Genomic DNA, 21,170 nt, shown 5'->3' on the forward strand with positions numbered 1-21,170 from the left:
GTCTGACAATTTCCTTGACAAAGGCCTTAGCAAGAGTTTTAGCGCAGGGCAGTTTGACGAAGGGAACCAAGTGACACATCTTGCTAAAACGGTCCACGACCACCCAGATGACAGTAAAACCCTCAGAGGGGGGAAGGTCAGTTATAAAGTCCATAGCCAAATGTGTCCAAGGAGCACTGGGAACCTCCAAAGGACAAAGCAACCCCGCAGCAGGAGTATGTGAGGACTTAGATCTAGCACATATAGTACATTGACGCACCCACTTAATGACTTCCTTCTGCCATCCAGGCCACCAAAAACTGCGACCCACCAGTCTCTTGGTCTCAGAGATTCCGGGATGACCTGCCAACCGAGATTCGTGACACTCAACAAACAAATCTCTCCTAAAGGTCCCAGGCACAAACAACCTCCCATGAGGAGTGTTAGATGGGGCATTCTCCTGTGCTTTAAGAATCTCATCTTCCAAAACGGAGTCCAAAGCAGCTATCACAACACCTTCTTGTAAAATGTTCTCCTCTTTCTCAGCACCGACTATGGGAGAAAAACTGCGAGACAAGGCATCCGCCTTAACATTCTTAGTACCAGGGATGTAAGTAACGGAGAAATTAAACCGCGAGAAAAACAGTGCCCACCTAGCCTGACGGGCATTCAGGCGCTTGGCAGCATCAAGATATATCAGATTTTTATGATCCGTAAGAACCTGAACGGGAAATTCCGCACCTTCCAAGAAGTGGCGCCAGTGTTCAAATGCGAGTTTAATAGCCAATAATTCCCGATTACCAATATCGTAATTCAGTTCAGTCTCCGAAAATTTTTTTGAAAAAAAGGCACAGGGATGTAATCCATCCCCGTTATCCTGAGACAATACTGCGCCAACCCCCACAGAGGAAGCATCAACCTCAACCAAAAACGGCTTAGACACATCAGGCTGCATAAGGATGGGAGCAGAGGTGAACCTCTCCTTGAGATACACAAAAGCTTCAATAGCCTCAGAAGACCACTGAATCGCATCAGCACCTTTCCTGGTGAGATCGGTCAGAGGTTTGACAATACTAGAAATATTTTTTATGAATTTTCTGTAATAATTGGCGAAACCTAAAAACCTCTGTATCGATTTCAAACCAATAGGCCTAGGCCATTCCTGTACAGCTTGAACTTTATCCGGGTCCATCTCAAAACCTTCGCTGGAGATAATGTAACCCAAAAAACTAATTCTCTGTACAGCGAACTCACATTTCTCCAGCTTAGCAAAAAGCGAATTGTCCATTAACAACTGTAATACCTCACGTACGCTCCGCCAATGAGACTCCAGATCCGGCGAATAAATCAAAATGTCATCCAAATACACAACCACATTTTTGCCGATCAAAGGTCTAAGGATGTCATTAATAAGATTCTGAAAAAATGCAGGAGCATTATTAAGACCAAAAGGCATAACCAGATTCTCAAAATGACCCACAGGAGTGTTAAAAGCAGTCTTCCATTCGTCACCCTCCTTCATGCGCAACAGATTGTATGCCCCCTTAAGGTCAATTTTAGAGAACCACTTGGCCCCCAATAACTGGTTAAATAAATCAGGAATCAATGGCAGTGGGTAAGGATTGCGTACAGTAATTTTGTTAATCTCACGAAAATCCAGACAAGGACGTAAACCGCCGTCCTTATTTTTTACAAAAAAAAATCCAACCGCCACAGGAGACTTAGAAGGCCTAATGTGACCGGCGGCCAAACTTGTCTGTATGTATTCCTCCAAAGCCTTCCTCTCAGGAATAGTAAGGTTAAATAAACGACTTTTAGGAAGAGTCGCTCCAGGGACAAATTCAATAGAACAATCATAGTCTCTATGGGGAGGCAAAACCTGCGATTCCTTCTCAGAAAAAACTCTCCAAAAATCCTGAATAGGAACAGGCAATTCTCCCCTATCCAAAGCTGCAATACACCCGTTACAACACTTGTCATAACATTTATGGCTCCAGGATTTAATTTCACTGGTAGACCAATCCAGTACAGGATTGTGAAATTTTAACCAGGGCAATGCCAATATTACTGGAGAAGGCAAGTTATTCAAAACTACCAAATCCAATTTCTCATGGTGAACACCATTAATAGTGAGAGGAAATTCACAGACCTTGAGAGTAATATTCTTCAGAGGGGAACCATCCACAGAAACCACAGCAATGGGGGATGATAAAGGTTCGGGTTTTAAATTGAGTCTTTCCAAGAATCCCCCATCAATTACATTCAGAGTAGACCCACAATCGACAAACACCCGAAATTCCATTAATTTTTCCTGAGCTATCGTGGAAGCAGCTAAAAATACACCCTTGGAATTTAAACAGGCAATACGGGCATGACTGACCATTTTTTTTTCTTTCTTCATACGAAGCTCACAGCCTTTAATCAAATGACCAGATTTTCCGCAATAGAAACACAAGCCTTCAAAAAATCTACGGTCTTTTTCTTGAGAGCGAGGTGCCACCGATCCAATCTCCATCGGTTCACCACTGTTAGTACACACATTCTCATAACCAGAAACTGACATAGCAGAGGATTTGCTCTCATTAACCCTTGCACGCAGTCTCCTATGCACCCGTATAGCTAATTGCATAGCCTGTTGCAAATCTTCAGGTGTAGCATAAGCAATTAGCAGGTCTTTAACCCTTTCATTGAGCCCAGCAAGAAATAGACTTTTCAGAGCAGAATCGTTCCACCCTGTTTGAGTAGACCATCGACGGAAATGAGTACAATATTTTTCCACATTACCTGATCCCTGTCTCAAACGTCTTAACTCAGTCTCAGCTGATGCGACACGGTCAGGATCATCATATAATAGCCCCAAAGCAGAAAAAAAACTATCCACTGATCTGAAGCATGTATCACTAGGTTGCAAAGAAAAGGCCCACTCCTGAGGCTCTTTGCGTAAAAGTGACATTATGAACCCTATGCGCTGGGATTCATCCCCAGAGGACTTGGGTCTCAAACGAAAATACAATAAGCAAGCATTTTTAAATGAAAAAAATTCTCGGTGTTCACCAAAAAATAAATCCGGCAAACATACCTTAGGCTCCAAGAAATGTGCTCCAGGACAGTTACTCACGTGCTGACGGAGCTCGGCCACCTCCAGAGAGAGTCCCTGCAGGCGATGAGCCAAATCCTGAACCGACACCATGATGGAACAGAAAAATCTTTCCTTAGAGAATTTGCAGGCTGGACTTACTGTTATGTTCTGCTACCAGAGCTAAGGAAAGAGAGGAGATCTGTCCCTACGATAGAACTCAGCTTTATCCCTACGATGTAACAGGGGACCTGATCCTGCGATCAGACCTGCTAAAGTCCTAAGCTAGTCTGTACGGAGACCTATAGATGTGGGGAAGGAATCCCTACAAATACTAAGGACTGGGAGGAAAATGGGACACCTCCTAACTAGTGTTGAGCCACCCCCGTAGTGTTCGAGTTCGGTTCGGTTCGTCGAACACCCGTGTGTTCGCCGAACTGTTCGTCGAACTGTTCGTCGAACACCTTCGAACACCGTTAAAACCAATGGCAGGCAAACAAAAACACATAGAAACACATAGAAAACACCTTCAAAGGTGTCCAAAAGCTGACAAACTGCTCAGAAGACATAACTAACACATGGAAAAGTGACAAGTACATATAGTCATGCGAAAATAAAAGAGGTGGAGGAGTAAAAGGAGGGGGAGACACAGATATAGGCATGTCATGCCCTTCTAAAATCCAAGAAGTGAGAAGCCGACACGGCCAGTCCGCTCCTGCCCGTGCCACCTCCGTGTCGCCGGGTTTGTGCCAGAGCCGCGGTGAACCCTGACGGCCAGCCCCCCTCTCCCAATACTGGTGCCTGTCCGCTGGTGGGTCGAGCGAGCCCCCCTGTGGTGGAGGCAGCTCTAAGCTTTTTAATTTAAATTGTCTCTAATTTGAATGAATACACTTTAAATCCATTTACAAGGATCTATTGGAGGGCAAGTCTCATGCCAGCAGCCGCGGTAATTCCAGCTCCAGTAGCGTCCACTAAAGCTGCTGCAGTTAAAAAGCTTTTATAAGGATCGAGCTCGGCTGTCCACCGCAAGGCATCCTACTGCCAGTCCCAGCCCCTATGCCTTGGGGTGCCTCCTGATGCTCTTCACTGAGTATCCCATGGTCCCGAAGCATTTCCTTTGAAAAAATTAAGTGTCTAAACTACAGGTGGTGCAGCTTGCTTAACAGCCGGGATAATCCGCTCACTAGCAGACACTGCTACTAGGCACAAAGAATTTCCTGGGCTAGATGCAGTTAAAAATTTCTAATTAGATACTCTCGTTGGATGCTGAGAAATCATTCCATAGAGTCTCCTGGCACGCCATATATGATTCTCTTAAAAAGCTTGGGGTAGGGGTCTAGGGGACCCTTTTATAGCCAAAATCACGGCCCTGTATCGCAATACGTCACCTAGGCTGAAGATAAATGGAACTGTAGCACCCTGAGGGCTCGGTTGCTACAGACGTATTGCACCTCACCCAGAGGTGTGATATCTCACTCTCAGGTAAGGATGGAGTGTGGATCAGGACCCGACACCTGCATGCATTACACCACATTGCCGTGGGGCAGGGCGACCAATATGCCCCTGAGATGGGCACGACAGTCCCTGTCCCTGGCTGGAGTGGGGGGAGGGAACACTGAGGAAGGGGAACCCTGTAGTGCAGGAGCAGGGAGGAAGCAGTTCCTGGGTGCATTGAGAAGGGAGTATAAAAGGTGGGCACCATCTTAGTTCAGTGCAGAGAAGTCTGAGCAGAAGTGGCAGGGAGCAGGGGCTCTGCATGAGCTCTGCTCCGGAGGCGGGCCTAGTAACAGAGGCCCAGGCCTGGAAGAGGGAGAAGGAAGGAAGAGGAGCGGAGAAGGAAGGAAGAGGAGCGGAGAAGGAAGGAAGAGGAGCGGAGAAGGCTCCAGGAACGAGGAATGAAGGGATCCCAGGGGTGCGGACGGGCGAGTCGCCACCGCACGCCCGAATCCACCTGCGTGGAGGGGTCAGGCCAAAGGGGGAGACCGGTCCCCGAACTAGTGGAGGCAGGAAACGACCCTCAGCTAGAAACCGGAGGCTCTGACATTTTATGTGGCGCAGCCCCTCGCTACACCCGCTAGGAAGGCACCACATAGGGTCAGGGAAACTGGCGCCAAGTTTACCAAGAGGAGGCCTGAGGCAGCCGGACAGAAGTGTTGGTAAGAAAGGCCAGACAAAGGACACACAAAGGGGGTCCTGTGAAGTGCTCCAAAGTTATCTGGGAGTTGTCTGAGCCCCTCACCTGGTGAGCACAGTACGACGTGGGCAGCCGTTACCTGCAGACGTGGTCTGGATAATAAGAACTGTGAGTAAAGGCCCTGAACTGCATCACTGACTCCGTGTCGTTACTGCTGCTGCCCTGCACCATCACCCCCATCCTCCGCATACACTGCCCTGAGGCTATACTCCTCCCATGGGGAGTTATGCTACGCTCTGCTGCACCCACAACACCAGCCTCAGTGGTCTGCCCTGTAGCGGCGGTTCACTCTGACCGCAATCCACGAGTGGCGTAGTCGGACATTTAAACATGAAAACCACATAAATAGTTCCGCCACTGGTTTGACCGCCTTGAGCCACGGAACTGGGTCGCCGCCACGAAGACTACAACCACCAGCATCCACCAAAAAGGGTCCGGCTCCGGGTGTCCCAAGGCCCAGGGGGTGCGTCAGAACATTTTCATCACCTTTCACAATCACCAATGGGACAAGGCAGTGATGTCCTCTGTCCCCTCTCTTATACATCCTAGTGACGGAGCACCTGCTCTCATCAATTCGCCATAACCCCAATATTAGGTGGATTGAGGTGGGAGGCACCAAGTACAAGTGCTCTCTATTTGCTGATGATGTCCTAGTATATATCACTCAATCACATATATCCATCCAAGCTGTTATGGCTGAAATAGATCACTTTGTTACATGGTAAAATTTTAAAATCAATGCAGCGAAGTCTGAGGCCCTCGATGTCTCCCTCCCCAAATCCATATAGGATTCCATCCAGTCCAACTTTCCCTTTGCCTGGCCCTCACAGGGTATCAAATACTTAGGAATTCCTATTCCTAGAGACCTCTCCCATCTATGTTATCTTAATTTTGGGCCCTTTATTGAACAACTCCATACAGACCACGGTTGGCAAGTTAGAACTGTAAGATTCACTACGTGAACCACTGGTGTTTTGTGGAAAAGCACATGTACACTGCGTTCCAAATTATTATACAAAAAGTGTTTAGGAGTGATAAGGGAAGAATTTGTTTGTTTGTCAGTTAAACTCATTGATGGTGATGTGTGTCAGGGCTCTTTATATCACTGTAAGCAATTGCAGACACCTGTGCTAATTAGTTTGGCAGGTGTGTCCAATGAAAGGCAAGACTACTTAAGAAGGCTCTCTCACATTATTAAGCAGCCTACATTTTCTGCCAAAATGGGAAAGAAAAAGGATGTGTCGGCTGCTGAGAAGCAACAAATTGTGGAGTGTTTAGGTCAAGGCATGACTACAATCAACATTGTGCGATGATCAGGATGAAGTGTCTTGGCAATCAAGAAGTATGTAGCTGATTCACAGTACACACGTGTGCGTGCTGATAAGGGCAAATTGAGGACTCTTTCCTACAGGCAATTACGTCAGGTTGAAAGAGCAGCGGCAAAAAAGCCTTGTCATAGCAGCAGACAAGTTTTTGAAGCTGCTTGTGCCTCCAACGTCCCCCGAACAACAAGATGCAGGGTCCTTCAGAGGTTTGCAGCTGTGCATGCGCCATCCTGTCGACCTCCTCTATCCACTTCACACAAGCAGAAACGGCTCCAGTGGGCCAAACATTACATGAAGACTGATTTCAAAACTGTTTTGTTCACGGATGAGTGCCGTGCAGCGCTCGATGGTCCAGATGGATGGAGTGGAGGATGGCTGGTTGATGGACACCCCACGCAAACACGGCTACAGCGCCAACAAGGAGGAGGTGGAGTAATGTTTTGGGCTGGAATCATGGGGAGAGAGATTGTCGGCCCCTTTAGTATCCCTGAAGGCGCTAAAGATGAACTCCATAATGTATGTGGATTTTCTCAAACAGCACTTCCTGCCATGGTTCAAGAAGAAGAACCGTGTATTTCACAGCAAGATCATTTTTCTGCATGATAATGCACCATCTCATGCTGCACATAAAACATCTGCATCTCTGGCTGATATGGGCATAAAAGGGGACAAACTTATGGTGTGACCCCCATGCTCCCCTGACCTCTACCCCATTCAGAACCTTTGGAGCATCATTAAAAGGAGTGTCTATGATGGCGGGAGGCAGTTCACATCTAAGCAACAGTTCTGGGAGGGTATTCTGTCCTCATGCAAAACAATTGAAGCAGAAACCATCCAAAACCTGACAAATTCAATGGACGAGAGAGTTCAGAAGCTCCTTTCGAACAAGGGGTCCTATGTGAAAATGTAACATCACCTAGAATAAAGTTTTGAGTTGAAAACTGTTTGATTTCAGTTTCTAACAACCTGCTAATGCTTATAATTTCAAAAATGACCATTTTTTTGGTCTTTATTAAAATGAAAAGGTTGATCGAAAAGTTTGGGGGATCTAAGAGTGTGGCAACCCAGTAGTCATGATTACTTCGAATTCTGACAATATGAGGGTCATGCTGCAGGTAGTGCAGCAAGAAGGCACTTATGTGCCTTGCGCATCTCGGAGCCCCAAAATTATTTTCCGGGCTAGATGCAGCTAAAAATTATTTTTAATTTTAAATCTGGTGAAGCTTTAGTATAGATGGCCTAATAGGATCAGTGCTGCACACTGCTACAAAGCCCAAATTATTTTCCAGTCAAGATACAGATAAACATGATTAGTAATTTGAAAGCTTAAAACGGTTGGTAGGGTGATTTTAACCAATCATCAAGCTTTTACTCTCCCCAGGATGACACAGGGGTAGAAAAGTCGTTTCGGATCCATGATTTGTTCATCTTTATGAACGTGAGTCTGTCTACATTATCAGTGGAGAGCCGCTTGCGCTTATCTGTCAGCACACCACCAGCAGCGCTGAACACACGTTCAGACAGAACGCTGGCTGCGGGGCATGACAAGATCTCCAAGGCGTAAATGGCTAGCTCCGGCCATTTATCCAGATTGGAAGCCCAAAAAGAGCAAGGGTCCAGTGACACAGTCGTGGCTTCAATGTTTACTTGGAGATACTCCTGTACCATCGTCTCTAGGCGTTGACTATGTGTCAGACTTCTTGTCTCCTGTGGCCTTGCAAAGGATGGGCTAAAAAAGTGGTGAAATGATTCCGCAAAATTGATGTTACCAGCAGATACTGTGGTTCTGTTTCGGTTTGAGTGCTGAACACTTGACGGTCCCACGGTTGGCAAGTTGGAACTGTGAGATTCACTACGTGCACCACTGGTATTTTGTGGAAAAGCACATGTAAGATTCTGCAACAGTCTCTGCTGATACTCCTGCATGCGTGCATCCCTTTCTATGGCAGGAATAATTTCTGCAAATTTACTTTTGTACCGGGGATCTAACAGTGTGGCAACCCAGTAGTCAGGATTATTTCTAATTCTCACAATTCGAGGGTCATGTTGCAGGTAGTGCAGCAAGAAGGCACTCATGTGTGTTGCGCATCCAGGAGCACCAAGTCCCTGTTGTGTTGGTGGCGAGGTAACAATCATGCTTCCTTCCTCTGTCCTCTCCCCCCAACCTCGCACAACAGAAATGTGATCAAGGTCTCCCTCATCTGATGAGTCTTCCATCAGTTTGTCCTCCACTTCTTCCTGGGCTCCTGCACCTTCCTCACTAGTTTGGCTGCTACCATGCGCCCTGGTAAAACCATCTCCCCCACCCTCACATGCCTGCCGCCTTGGTGCTGCCGACCGTCTGGACCTTGCAGATGTTAGCCCTTCCGCATACAACTCCTCCTCCTCTACTTCCTCCACCTCCTCTTGTGCCACCACCTGACTCCGAATTCTGTTTAACATGTGCTCCAGCATGTAAATCACCGGAATAGTCATGCTGATAATGGCATCGTCAGCACTAAACATCTTCGTCGCCATTTCAAAACTGTGCAGAAGGGTGCATAGGTCCCTGATCTGAGACCACTCCTCCAGCGTGATTTGCCCCACCTCTGAATCTCGTTGGCCCAGGCTATACGTCAGAACGTATTGCACCAGGGCTTGTCGGTGCTGCCACAGTCGCTGCAACATGTGCAGAGTTGAATTCCACCGGGTAGGCACATCGCATTTTAGCCGGTGAAGTGGCAGGCCCAACGACTTCTGTAGAGATGTAAGTCGCTGAGGTGCGGGATGCGAACGGCGGAAGTGAGCACACAGCGACCGTGCCCTCTGCAGAAGGCCATCTAGTCTGGGATAGTGGGCTAAAAATTGCTGGACAACCAGGTTCAACACGTGAGCCATACAAGGCACGTGTGTGACATTGCCCCGGCGAAGGGCCGCACCCAGGTTTGCAGCATTGTCGCACACGGCCTTCCCTGGTTTCAGGTCCAGTGGAGACAACCATTCATGAAATTGCTTCTCCAGAGCTGACCACAACTCCTCAGCTGTGTGACTCACATTTCCCAGACATTTCAATGTAAAAACCGCCTGATGACGTTGAGCCCTACTGCCAGCATAGTAAGGAGGTGTGCAGGATCCCTTCTGCGCAGTTAGAAAGCTTGTGGCATGACCAGACAGGCTTTGGGTGCAGGTGGAAGACCGAGAGGAGGTTGAGGAGGCAGAAGCAGTGGAGGAACTTTGACATAAAGAGGATTGACGCACAACTCGTGGGGACGGCAAGACTTGGACAGCAGCCCCTTGTCCTGCTGTCACCATAGTTACCCAGTGCCCAGTCAGCGACATGTAACGCCCCTGTCCATGCCTACTCGTCCAAGTGTCTGTGGTGAAATGCACCCTGTCACACACAGAGTTTCTCAAAGAAGCGGTGATGTTGTGTGCGACATGCTGGTGGAGCGCAGGCACACCTTTCTTTGAGAAGTAGTGCCGACTGGGCATCTGGTACTGGGGCACTGCGACGGACATAAGGTCTCGAAAATCCTCTGTGTCCACCAGGCGGAAAGGCAGCATTTCTGTAGCCAAGAGCTTGCAGATGGTGAAATTCAACCTCTTAGCTTTCTCATGGCTAGGAGGAAATGGTCTTTTACTTGTCCACATCTGAGGGACCGAGGGCTGGCTATTGTGCTTAGACGGGGTTGATAAGGGTGTCCCCGGCAAACTGCCGGTCTGTGAGGAAGATGCAGGCGGACATGTTAGGTTGCCTTGATCCAAAGGTGGTGCTATCGATGTCGGACAGCGCTCAACACCAGCTGGTGTTACCACCTCCAAAGAAAATGATGACCTGCCAATCACGCTGGCTGTTGAGGGTAAAGAGGTGGCAGGTCTGCGCCCCAAAACAGGTGTGACTGCTGTCCCACCAGTCACAGAGGATGAAGAGGCCACGGATGCACAAGATATGGCAGACGGTGATTGGCCCGGCCGGCTAGGCCGCATTGTAGCACACTGAGCTTCCCACTGCAACTTATGCTTCATGTCCATGTGCCGGTTCATGCATGAAGTACTCAAACTATGTATTTTTTGGCCTCTACTTAGCTTTTGCTGACAAATGTTACAGATAACACGAGTTGGGTCATCTTTATCGATCTGAAAAAATGCCCAGGCTATGCAAGGCTTAGCACCCATGCGACCTGAAGAGCCACCACGACTTGTGGTGAGAGGCAGAGTTGTGTTTGAGGATGCAGTTGTTGACGTGCTTCCAGTACTACGTCTCTGTCCAGGAAGGCGCAACCTGACCTCGTCGTCACTAGCATCTTCCTCCACCTCCTCTGCTGACCTCATCTCTTGGCTGACTGTGGGTTGACAGTAAGTGGGATCTCCGACCTCATCATCATCACCCTGTGCGTTATCACACCCGTCGTCCTCAGAGCCAACCTGTTCCTGCCCTGACAAAAAACTAAAGTTTTCGCTCCAATCAGGTATTTGAGTCTTATCATCGTCTTCCTCATTGTCTCCACCAACAGGAGTTACAGTTTGGGAATGAGGGTCTACATTATGGTCAGAACCTTCTGCGTCTGGTCCTGGATCCGACTCATAAAGATTCTGGGCATCAGTGCAGATCATTTCCTCGTCTGGATTCACAGAAGCGCTGGAGTCGACCTCTGATTCCCAGGCTATAGTATGAGTAAACAGCTCTGCAGACTCAACCATCTGTTCTACCTCATACTCAGACGGGCAGCTGGAGATTTGGGAGCTGTGAGGAAGCAAGTGCGATTTGGGTGACACCTTTGAGGACTGGAGTATTTGTGATGTTGAAGTTGATGTGGAGGAGAGCCCACTTAAAGGAGCACTTGATATCCGTTGAAGCACCTGCTGTTTTTGTGCCTCATCTGGAATTTGTAGCGATTGGCGTGGCCGTAAGAAAGGGATCTTATCACATTGTCCGCTAAAAGAAGTAGACATTTTAGTTTGGCTGGAAGATGGTCTTTCTTCTGCAGATGTTACTGTTGCTTTAACACCTACCCCACGGACACAACCTTTTTTCCCCTTCCCAACACGCCTATTCCCCTTTCCACCAGCAGCAGGCCTTTTTCCACTCATTTTGGTGGTTAACTAATTCACAACTCTGGAGTTGTTTGCACAAAAAAACAATGGATGGTAACCGAGCAGAGCTGAGTGGCCAAACTGTGGTATTAGGCCAAAACTATTGGCTGGGTTAGATGCAGAAAAAAATTATTTTGAATTTGCAACCTGATGGAGGTCAGTATAGAAGGACTAATACAAATAGTCCCACACACTGCTAGAAGCCCAAATATTTTTTCAGAGGTACTGTAGATGCAGATAAAAATTATTTTTAATTTGCAACCTGATGGAGGTCAGTATAGATGAACTAATAGACCAAGTCCCACACACTGCTAGAAGCCCAAATATTTTTTCAGAGCTAAATGAAGAAAAAAATTATTTTTAAATTGCAACCTGATGGAGGTCAGTATAGATGGACTAATAGACCAAGTCCCACACACTGCTAGAAGCCCAAATATTTTTTCAGAGCTAGATGCAGAAAAAAAGTATTTTTAATTTGCAACCTGATGGAGGTCAGTATAGATGGACTAATAGACCAAGTCCCACACACCGCTAGAAGCCCAAATATTTTTTCAGAGCTAGATGCAGAAAAAATTATTTTTAATTTGCAACCTGATGGAGGTCAGTATAGATGGACTAATAGACCAAGTCCCACACACTGCTAGAAGCCCAAATATTTTTTCAGAGCTAGATGCAGAAAAAAATTATTTTTAATTTGCAACCTGATGGAGGTCAGTATAGATGAACTAATAGACCAAGTCCCACACACCGCTAGAAGCCCAACTATTTTTTCAGAGCTAGATGCAGAAAAAAATTATTTTTAATTTGCAACCTGATGGAGGTCAGTATAGATGGACTAATAGACCAAGTCCCACACACCGCTAGAAGCCCAACTATTTTTTCAGAGCTAGATGCAGAAAAAAATTATATTCAATTTGCAACCTGCTGGAGGTCAGTATAGAAGGACTAATAGAACAAGTCCCACACACTGCTAGAAGCCCAAATATTTTTTCAGAGCTAAATGAAGAAAAAAATTATTTTTAATTTGCAACCTGATGGAGGTCAGTATAGATGGACTAATAGACCAAGTCCCACACACTGCTAGAAGCCCAAATATTTTTTCAGAGCTAGATGCAGTAAAAAAATATTTTTAATTTGCAACCTGATGGAGGTCAGTATAGATGGACTAATAGACCAAGTCCCACACACTGCTAGAAGCCCAAATATTTTTTCAGAGCTAGATGCAGAAAAAAATTATTTTTAATTTGTAACCTGATGGAGGTCAGTATAGATGGACTAATAGACCAAGTCCCACACACTGCTAGAAGCCCAAATATTTTTTCAGAGCTAGATGCAGAAAAAAATTATTTTTAATTTGCAACCTGATGGAGGTCAGTATAGATGGACTAATAGACCAAGTCCCACACACCGCTAGAAGCCCAACTATTTTTTCAGAGCTAGATGCAGAAAAAAATTATATTCAATTTGCAACCTGCTGGAGGTCAGTATAGAAGGACTAATAGAACAAGTCCCACACACTGCTAGAAGCCCAAATATTTTTTCAGAGCTAAATGAAGAAAAAAATTATTTTTAATTTGCAACCTGATGGAGGTCAGTATAGATGGACTAATAGACCAAGTCCCACACACTGCTAGAAGCCCAAATATTTTTTCAGAGCTAGATGCAGAAAAAAATTATTTTTAATTTGCAACCTGATGGAGGTCAGTATAGATGGCCTAATAGAATGATGCTATGCCCAAAAGATTTTACTTCACTAGGTGCAGTAAAAAAATTGGTATTCTATACACAGGTGTTATATCTTGCAACACAGATAGGCTACTCCACTGACTAACACACTCTGCAATAGGCCAAAAAGGATTAGCTTTGCTAGATTCAGCCAAATGCTGTGAAAAAAACTTGCACAGCACTGGCACAGACCTGCCTGGCAAAAACTGATAGGAACTCATGTAACCTATTCCTGAAAAGGACTCCAATTACAATTAGTCTTTACTCCCACAACCTATCTATTTAAGAGCACAGACCTCCCTGATAAAAGTCGTAGGAAATGCTGTAACCTAGTCCTTAAAAGGACTGCAATCACAACTATTCCCTACTCCCAAGCTATCTGTATATTTGTGCGAAAATTGGCTTGAAATTAACAAGGTATAGCGCACACAGCAACAGCGGTGCCGTCTAACACGCAGCTGCAGCAGTGAGAAAATGGTGGCGACGGGGAAAATGGCTTGGTCTTATAGGGCAAGGACATGTGACATACACTGCCAATGACACATGCCCTTGCTTGTGTGAAAAAAAGCACTTCGCTCCGTGTGTGCGCTGCTGATAGGCTGACAGATTGCACCTCCCCACTGCAAATGCGGGAAAGAGAAAAAAAAATGGAGATCTTCATTGTTCCTGCAGAGATCCATCCCCTGCCCCTCCCCCCACCCCGCTGTACACTCAAACTGCGTATTAACATTAATTTTCATCATTACTGAGAAAAAATCTAGTTATGATTTTGGTGCACGAACAGTTATCGAACATAACCTCGAACAGCCGAATTTTTCTCAAATTGTTCGTGTTCGCCGAACGGCTCGAACACCGCCCAAAACAGCTCGAATTTGAGATTGGCGAACAGTTCGAGTAGAACAACGCTCATCTCTACTCCTAACAGAAATAGTAGCAGACAGACAAACAAACAAAATATATAGAACACTGAGGTCCGTAGACCAAGCAAACTAACAGAGTTAGATACAGAGCACAGGCTAGCTAGAAAGTAGTTATACAATGAAGTCCAGCAAAGCCAGAAGGGCGGAGCAGGATTAAATAGGCCAACAAGGTAATGTGACCAGCAAAGGAAAAAACCTAAGAGCAAGGTTCTAACACATACCGCCATCAAAAAGACGGATAGAAATAAAAATTGTACGCTGAAAACGTCATCTTGTCCCGCAAAAAACAAGCTGCCATACAGCTCCATCAGTCGAAAAATAAAAAAGTTATAGCTCTCAGAATAAATCGATGCAAAAAAATATTTTTTTCTATAAAATAGATTTTATTGTGTAAAAGCGCCAAAACATAGAAAAACGATATTAATGTAGTACCGCTGTAAACATACTGACACGAAGAATAAAGCTACCTTATCAATTTTACCACACGCGGAGCAGAATAAAAAAATGTTAAAAAAAACAATTCCTGAATTGTTGTTTTTTGTTTATTCAGCCTCCCAAAAAGTAGAAAGCGATCAAAAAATGTCATGTGCCTGAAAATGGCACCAATAAAAACATCAACTCATACCACAAAAAACAAGCCATCACATGACTCTGTCGGCCAAGATATGGAAAAATTAAAGCTCTCAAAATATGGCAATGCAGAAACTAGATTTTCTAAAAAAACTGCGTCCTTTAGTGTGTGAAAGCTGTCAATCATAAAAACCCGATATGATTCTGGTATCGCTGTAATCGCACTGACCCAAAGAATAAAGTCGTCTAATCACTTATACCGCACGAGGAACGGTGTCAAAAATAAACTCTAGGGTTTGGGTTAGGGTTGTGCTAGGGTTAGGGTTGGGGTTAGGGTTAAGCTTGGGCTAGGGTTAGGGTTGGGCTATTGTTGGGCTAGGGTTAGGGTTGGGGTTGGGGTTAGTGTTGGGCTAGGGTTAAGGTTGGGCTAGGGTTGGGGTTAAGGTTGGGCTAGGGTTGGGGTTAAGGTTGGGCTAGGTTTGGGGTTGGGGTTAGGGTTGGGCTAGGTTTAGGGTTGGGTTGGGGTTAGGGTTGGGCTAGGTTTAGGGTTGGGTTAGGGTTGGGGTTAGGGTTGGGCTAGGGTTAGGGTTGGGTTAGGGTTGGGGTTAGGGTTGGGCTAGGGTTAGGGTTGGGCTAGGGTTAGGCTAGGGTTAGGGTCAGGGTTGGGCTAGGGTTGGGGTTAGGGTTATGGTTGGGCTAGGGTTGGGGTTAGGGTTATGGTTGGGCTAGGGTTAGGGTTGGGCTAGGGTTGGGGTTGGGGTTAGGGTTATGGTTTGGCTAGGGTTAGGCTTGGGATTTTTTTCAAAAGTAAAAAAAAAAAAGATGACGATATGGCGACTAATGTTGAGCGCAAGTGCTCGCTACTTGAACATGCATCGGGTGCTCGGGTATGCACTGAGTATCGCTGGTGCTCAAGTGACATGCTCGAGTCTCCGCCCCATATGCTTCGCAGCAAAAAAAAACTTGCGGGGATTGCCTGCCATGCACAAGCGATCCCCACATGTTTTTTTTGGGTGTCTAATAACCGTGAAACATGTGGACGGGGACTCGAGTATGTCACTCGAACACGCGAGGTACATGGTGCATACCTGAGTACCCGATGCAAACTCAAGTAGCGAGCACTTGCTCTCAAGACTAATGACAACTTATTCAATATGATGACCTAATGTTATCAAATTCTGTGTCGTACCTTTGGGCTCAAAATGTTCACTATACCCCTTGATAAAATCCTTGAGGGGTGTAGTTTCCAAAATGGGGTCATTTGTGGGGGGTTTCCACTATTTAGGCACATCAGGGGCTCTCCAAACGTGACATGGCGTCCGCTCTCGATTCCAGACAATTTTGCGTTTAAAAAGTCACACAGTGCTCCTTCCCTTCTGAACTCTGCCGTGCGCCCAAACACTGTATTTTCCCCACATATGGGGTATTGGCGTACTCAGGAGAAATTGTATAAAAGTTTTTGGGGTCCATTTTCTCCTCTTACCCTTGTGAATATAAAAAAATTTGGGCTAAAACATCATTTTTGTGGAAAAAGTTTGATGTTTTTATTTTCATGGCTCCATGTTATAAACTTCTGTAAAGCACTTGAGGGTTCAGGGTGCTCACCACACATCTAGATAAGTTCCCTGAGGGGTCAAGTTTCCAAACTGGTATCACTTGTGGGGGGTTTCCACTGTTTAGGCACATCAGGGGCACATCCGCTAATTATTCAAGCAAATTTTACATTCAAAAAGTCAAATGGTACTCCTTCCCTTCCGAATCCTGCTGTATGCCCAAGCAGTGGTTTTCCCCCACATATGGGGTATGGGCTTACTCAGGAGAGACTGCACAACAAGTTACATGGTGCAATTTCTCCTGTTACCGTTATAAAAATGCAGAATTGGGGGCTGAAAAACATTTTTGTGGGAAAAATGTGAAAATTTTCACGGCTCCATGTTATAAACTTCTGTGAAGCACCTGGGGGTTCAAGGTGATCACCACACATCTAGATAAGTTCCCTGAGGGGTTTAGTTTCCAAAATGGTGTCACTTGTGGGGGATTTCTACTGTTTAGGCACATCAGGGGCTCGCCAAACGCAAAGTGGCATTCCCTAATTATTAGAGCAAATTTTTCATTCAAAAAGTCAAATACCGCTCCTTCCCTTCTGAACCCTGCCGTGCGCCCAGTGTTTTTTCCCCACATATGGGGTATCTGCGTGCTCAGGGGATATTGAACAACAAATTTTCAGGTCCATTTCTTCCTGTTACCCCTGCGAAAATAAAAAAAAAATTGTGAAAAAAGTTAAATGTTGAAAAAAAAATTCCTGTGAAGCACCTGAAGGGTTAATAAAGTTCTTGAATGTGGTTTTGAGCACCTTGAAGGGTGCAGTTTTTGAAATGGTGTCACTTTTGGATATTTCCTGTCATAAAGACCCATCAAAGTCACTTCAAATGTGATGTGGTCCCTAAAAAAATGGTTTTGTAAATTTTGTTAGAAAAATGAGAAATTGCTGATCAACTTTTAACCCTTATAGCTCCCTAATAAAAAAAAATTGTTCCAAAATTGTGCTTATTTAAAGTAGACATGTGGGAAATGTTATTTATTAACAATTGTGTGACATATCTCTCTGATTTAAGGGCATAAAAATTCAAATTTTGAAAATTGCCAAATTTTAAATTTTTTTGCCAAATTTCCATTTTTTTCACAAATAAATGCAAGTGATATCGAAGAAATTGTATCACAATCATGAAGTACAATATGTCACGAAAAAACACTCTCAGAATCAGTGGGATCTGTTGACGCGTTCCAGAGTAATTACCTCATAAAGTGACAGTGGTCAGAATTGTAAAAATTGGCCTGGTCATTAACGTGCAAACCAGCTTGGTGGGTAAAGGGGTTAAAATATTAAAATATGTCTCTAGGAGATTTCCAAATCATTGCATTCTTGTATTGTTTACGTTTTACATTGTATCCCAACTTTTTTGGAATTAAGGTTGCAGCTACAATGATGTTATTGCATACTTGCCAACTCTACTGGAATATTTAATAATCTTTTTATTTATTTATATAGCGCCATCATATTGCGCAGCGTTTACAATTCAGACATTTACAGACATTATGGGCACTGCCCCCATGGGGGCTCACAATCTACATTTCCTATCAGTATGTCTTTGGAGTGTGGGAGGAACCAGAGAACCCGGAGGAAACCCACGCAAACATGGGGAGAACATACAAACTCCTTGCAGATGCTGTCCTTGGTGGGATTTTAACCCAGGACCCCAGCGCTGCAAGACTGCAGTGCTAACCACTGAGCCACCGTGCTGCCCGGTTCATCTAAGAGGCTCTTGGAAAAAGGAGTAGACATCAAAGACCCATGAAAGAGTTGGCAAAAAGCCTCCCAACACAAATACCATATCTGGTCATCCTTTACCAAAAGTAATTGTAACTGCATCCTTTTGTTGAGAAGGTCATAGTGTGACTAATATTTTATTGAAGGGGCGCAGTGTGGCTAACTAATTAGTGGCACAATGTGTCTAATCGTCTATTCAGGGGGTGCAGTGTGCCTAATTGTGTTCTCAGGGGGCACAATAAGGCCAACTATATTTTTGGGGACACAGTGGCGCTAATTATTATATACTAGGTGTCAGAATGTCTTCTTCTATTAAAGGGGCACAGCGTTGCTATTTATGTAGTCAGGGGTCACAGTTTCCCTAATTATGTATTCAGAGGCCCAGTGAGGTTAATTATATTTCTGAGGACACAATGTGGCTAAAAGAATGAAAATAAATAAAATAAAGGTGATAAGTGCACAGGGGCACAACCTATTCCCTTGTTGGGTCCAACCTGTTCACCTTTTCCCCTGTGGACCCGTCCGAGCCTATTTACTATTACAAGTCTTGCACTTATCCCCTTACTTTTAGACATTTTTGTTATTTTCAATGCAGGTTAAAGACCTGAACATATTGGGCAGTTCATTTCATTGGTGCTAATTATATATTCAGTGGCACAATGAAGCTAATCTATTTAGGTGGCATAGCGTGGCTGATTATATTTTATGAGGCACAGTGTGACTAATTATATATTTGATGGCAGTGTCTTGCTAATCTTCTATTGAAGGGTTCATGGTGTGGCTAATTCTGCATCCAGGGGGCTTGGTAAATCTAATATTTAGAAGGGGTACAATGTGGTTAAATATATTTTTATAGGGCCTTAGGCTATGTGCCCACGATGCAGAAATGAAGCAGAAATTTTCCTGTGCATTTCTGCATTTCCTTGGCAGAAAAACACATGCGTTTTTGACGCGTATTTGACGCGTATTTTCATGCATATTAGCCATGCATTTTTTCAATGCATTGTATAGGCAAATACACATGCAGAAACGTACAAGAATTGGTCATGTCCGCATTTTTTCTGCGAGTGAAATCTGCGCAGAAAAAATACGGACCATGTGCACAGAACTTGCAGAATGTCATAGGAAGTCATGGGATAAGGTATGCAATGCGTTTCTGGAGCGTTTACGTGCTGCAAATAAGCACCAAAAACGCATCGTGGGCACACTGCCTTAATGTGACAATTTCTGTGCCGCACGCACACTGCACTGTCTTACCAGATTTCCCTGATCGTGGTAGTAAAAAGTTGGAAAGAATGCAGCATTTTACCATTGCAATACTCATTGACAATTCTGTAGACTCCGATGATGTTTGTCGCATCATCTGTAATTTCTCAGCTGTTAGCACAACACTGCCACATCGCCATATACAGTGCCTACAAGTAGTATTCAACCCCCTGCAGATTTAGCTGGTTGACACATGCGGAATTAACTTGGCATTGTGACATTTGTACTGTAGATCAGCCTGGAAGTGGGAAATGCACTGCAGCAATTTTTTTTTTTTTTTTTTTTAAAAACGTTAAAAGTTAATTCAACGTGTCATTTATTATTCAACCCCTCAAACCACAAGAATTCTGTTTGGTCCCCCTAAAGTATTAAGAAGTAGTTCAGACACCAAGAATAATGAGCTTCACATGTGTGGATTAAAGATCTCTTTTGCCAGCCTTTTCTGACTATTTAAGACCCTCCCCAAACTTGTGAACAGCACTCAGACATGGTCAACATGGGAAAGACAAAGGAGCATTCCAAGGCCATCAGAGACAAGATCGTGGAGGGTCACAAGGCTGGCAAGGGGTACAAAAACCTTTCCAAGGAGTTGGGCCTACCTGTCTCCACTGTTGGGAGCATCATCTGTAAGTGGAAGGCTTATGGAACTACTGTTAGCCTTCCACGGCCAGGACAGCCTTTGAAAGTGTCCTCCCGTGCCGAGGCCAGGCTTGTCCGAAGAGTCAAGGCTAACCCAAGGACAACAAGGAAGGAGCTGCGGGAAGATCTCATGGCAGTGGGGACATTGGTTTCAGTCAATACCATAAGTAACGTACTCCACCGCAATGGTCTCCGTTCCAGACGAGCCCGTAAGTTACCTTTACTTTCAAAGTGTCATGTCAAGGCTCGTCTACAGTTTGCTCATGATCACTTGGAGGACTCTGAGACAGACTGGTTCAAGGTTCTATGGTCTGATGAGACCAAGATCGAGATCTTTGATGCCAACCACACACGTGACGTTTGGAGACTGGATGGCACTGCATACGACCCCAAGAATACCATCCCTACAGTCAAGCAAGGTGGTGGCAGCATCATGCTGTGGGGCTGTTTCTCTGCCAAGGGGCCTGGCCATCTGGTCCGCATCCATGGGAAGATGGATAGCACGGCCTACCTGGAGATTTTGGCCAAGAACCTCCGCTCCTCCATCAAGGATTTTAAGATGGGTCGTAATTTCATCTTCCAACAAGACAACGACCCAAAGCACACAGCCAAGAAAACCAAGGCCTGGTTCAATAGGGAAAAAGTCAAGGTGTTGGAGTGGCCTAGTCAGTCTCCTGACCTTAACCCAATTGAAAACTTGTGGAAGGAGCTCAAGAATAAAGTCCACATGAGACACCCAAAGAACCTAGATAACTTGGAGAAGATCTGCATGGAGGAGTGGGCCAAGATAACTCCACAGACCTGTGCCGGCCTGATCAGGTCTTATAAAAGACGATTATTAGCTGTAATTGCAAACAAGGGTTATTCCACAAAATATTAAACATAGGGGTTGAATAATAATTGACTCACACTTTTATGTTTAAAATGTAATAAAATTCAACTGAGCAACATAACTTTTTGGTTTGTAAGATTTATGCTTCTGTTCATAAAACCTACTCTCGTTTGCAGTTTGAAGGCTCTAACTTATTTGCATCTTATCAAACCAGCTAAATCTGCAGGGGGTTGAATACTACTT

This window comes from Phyllobates terribilis, unplaced genomic scaffold, assembly GCF_046119375.1.
Source record: "Phyllobates terribilis strain yellow unplaced genomic scaffold, ASM4611937v1 Scaffold_7__3_contigs__length_470593459, whole genome shotgun sequence".
NCBI classification, from domain to species: domain Eukaryota; kingdom Metazoa; phylum Chordata; class Amphibia; order Anura; family Dendrobatidae; genus Phyllobates; species Phyllobates terribilis.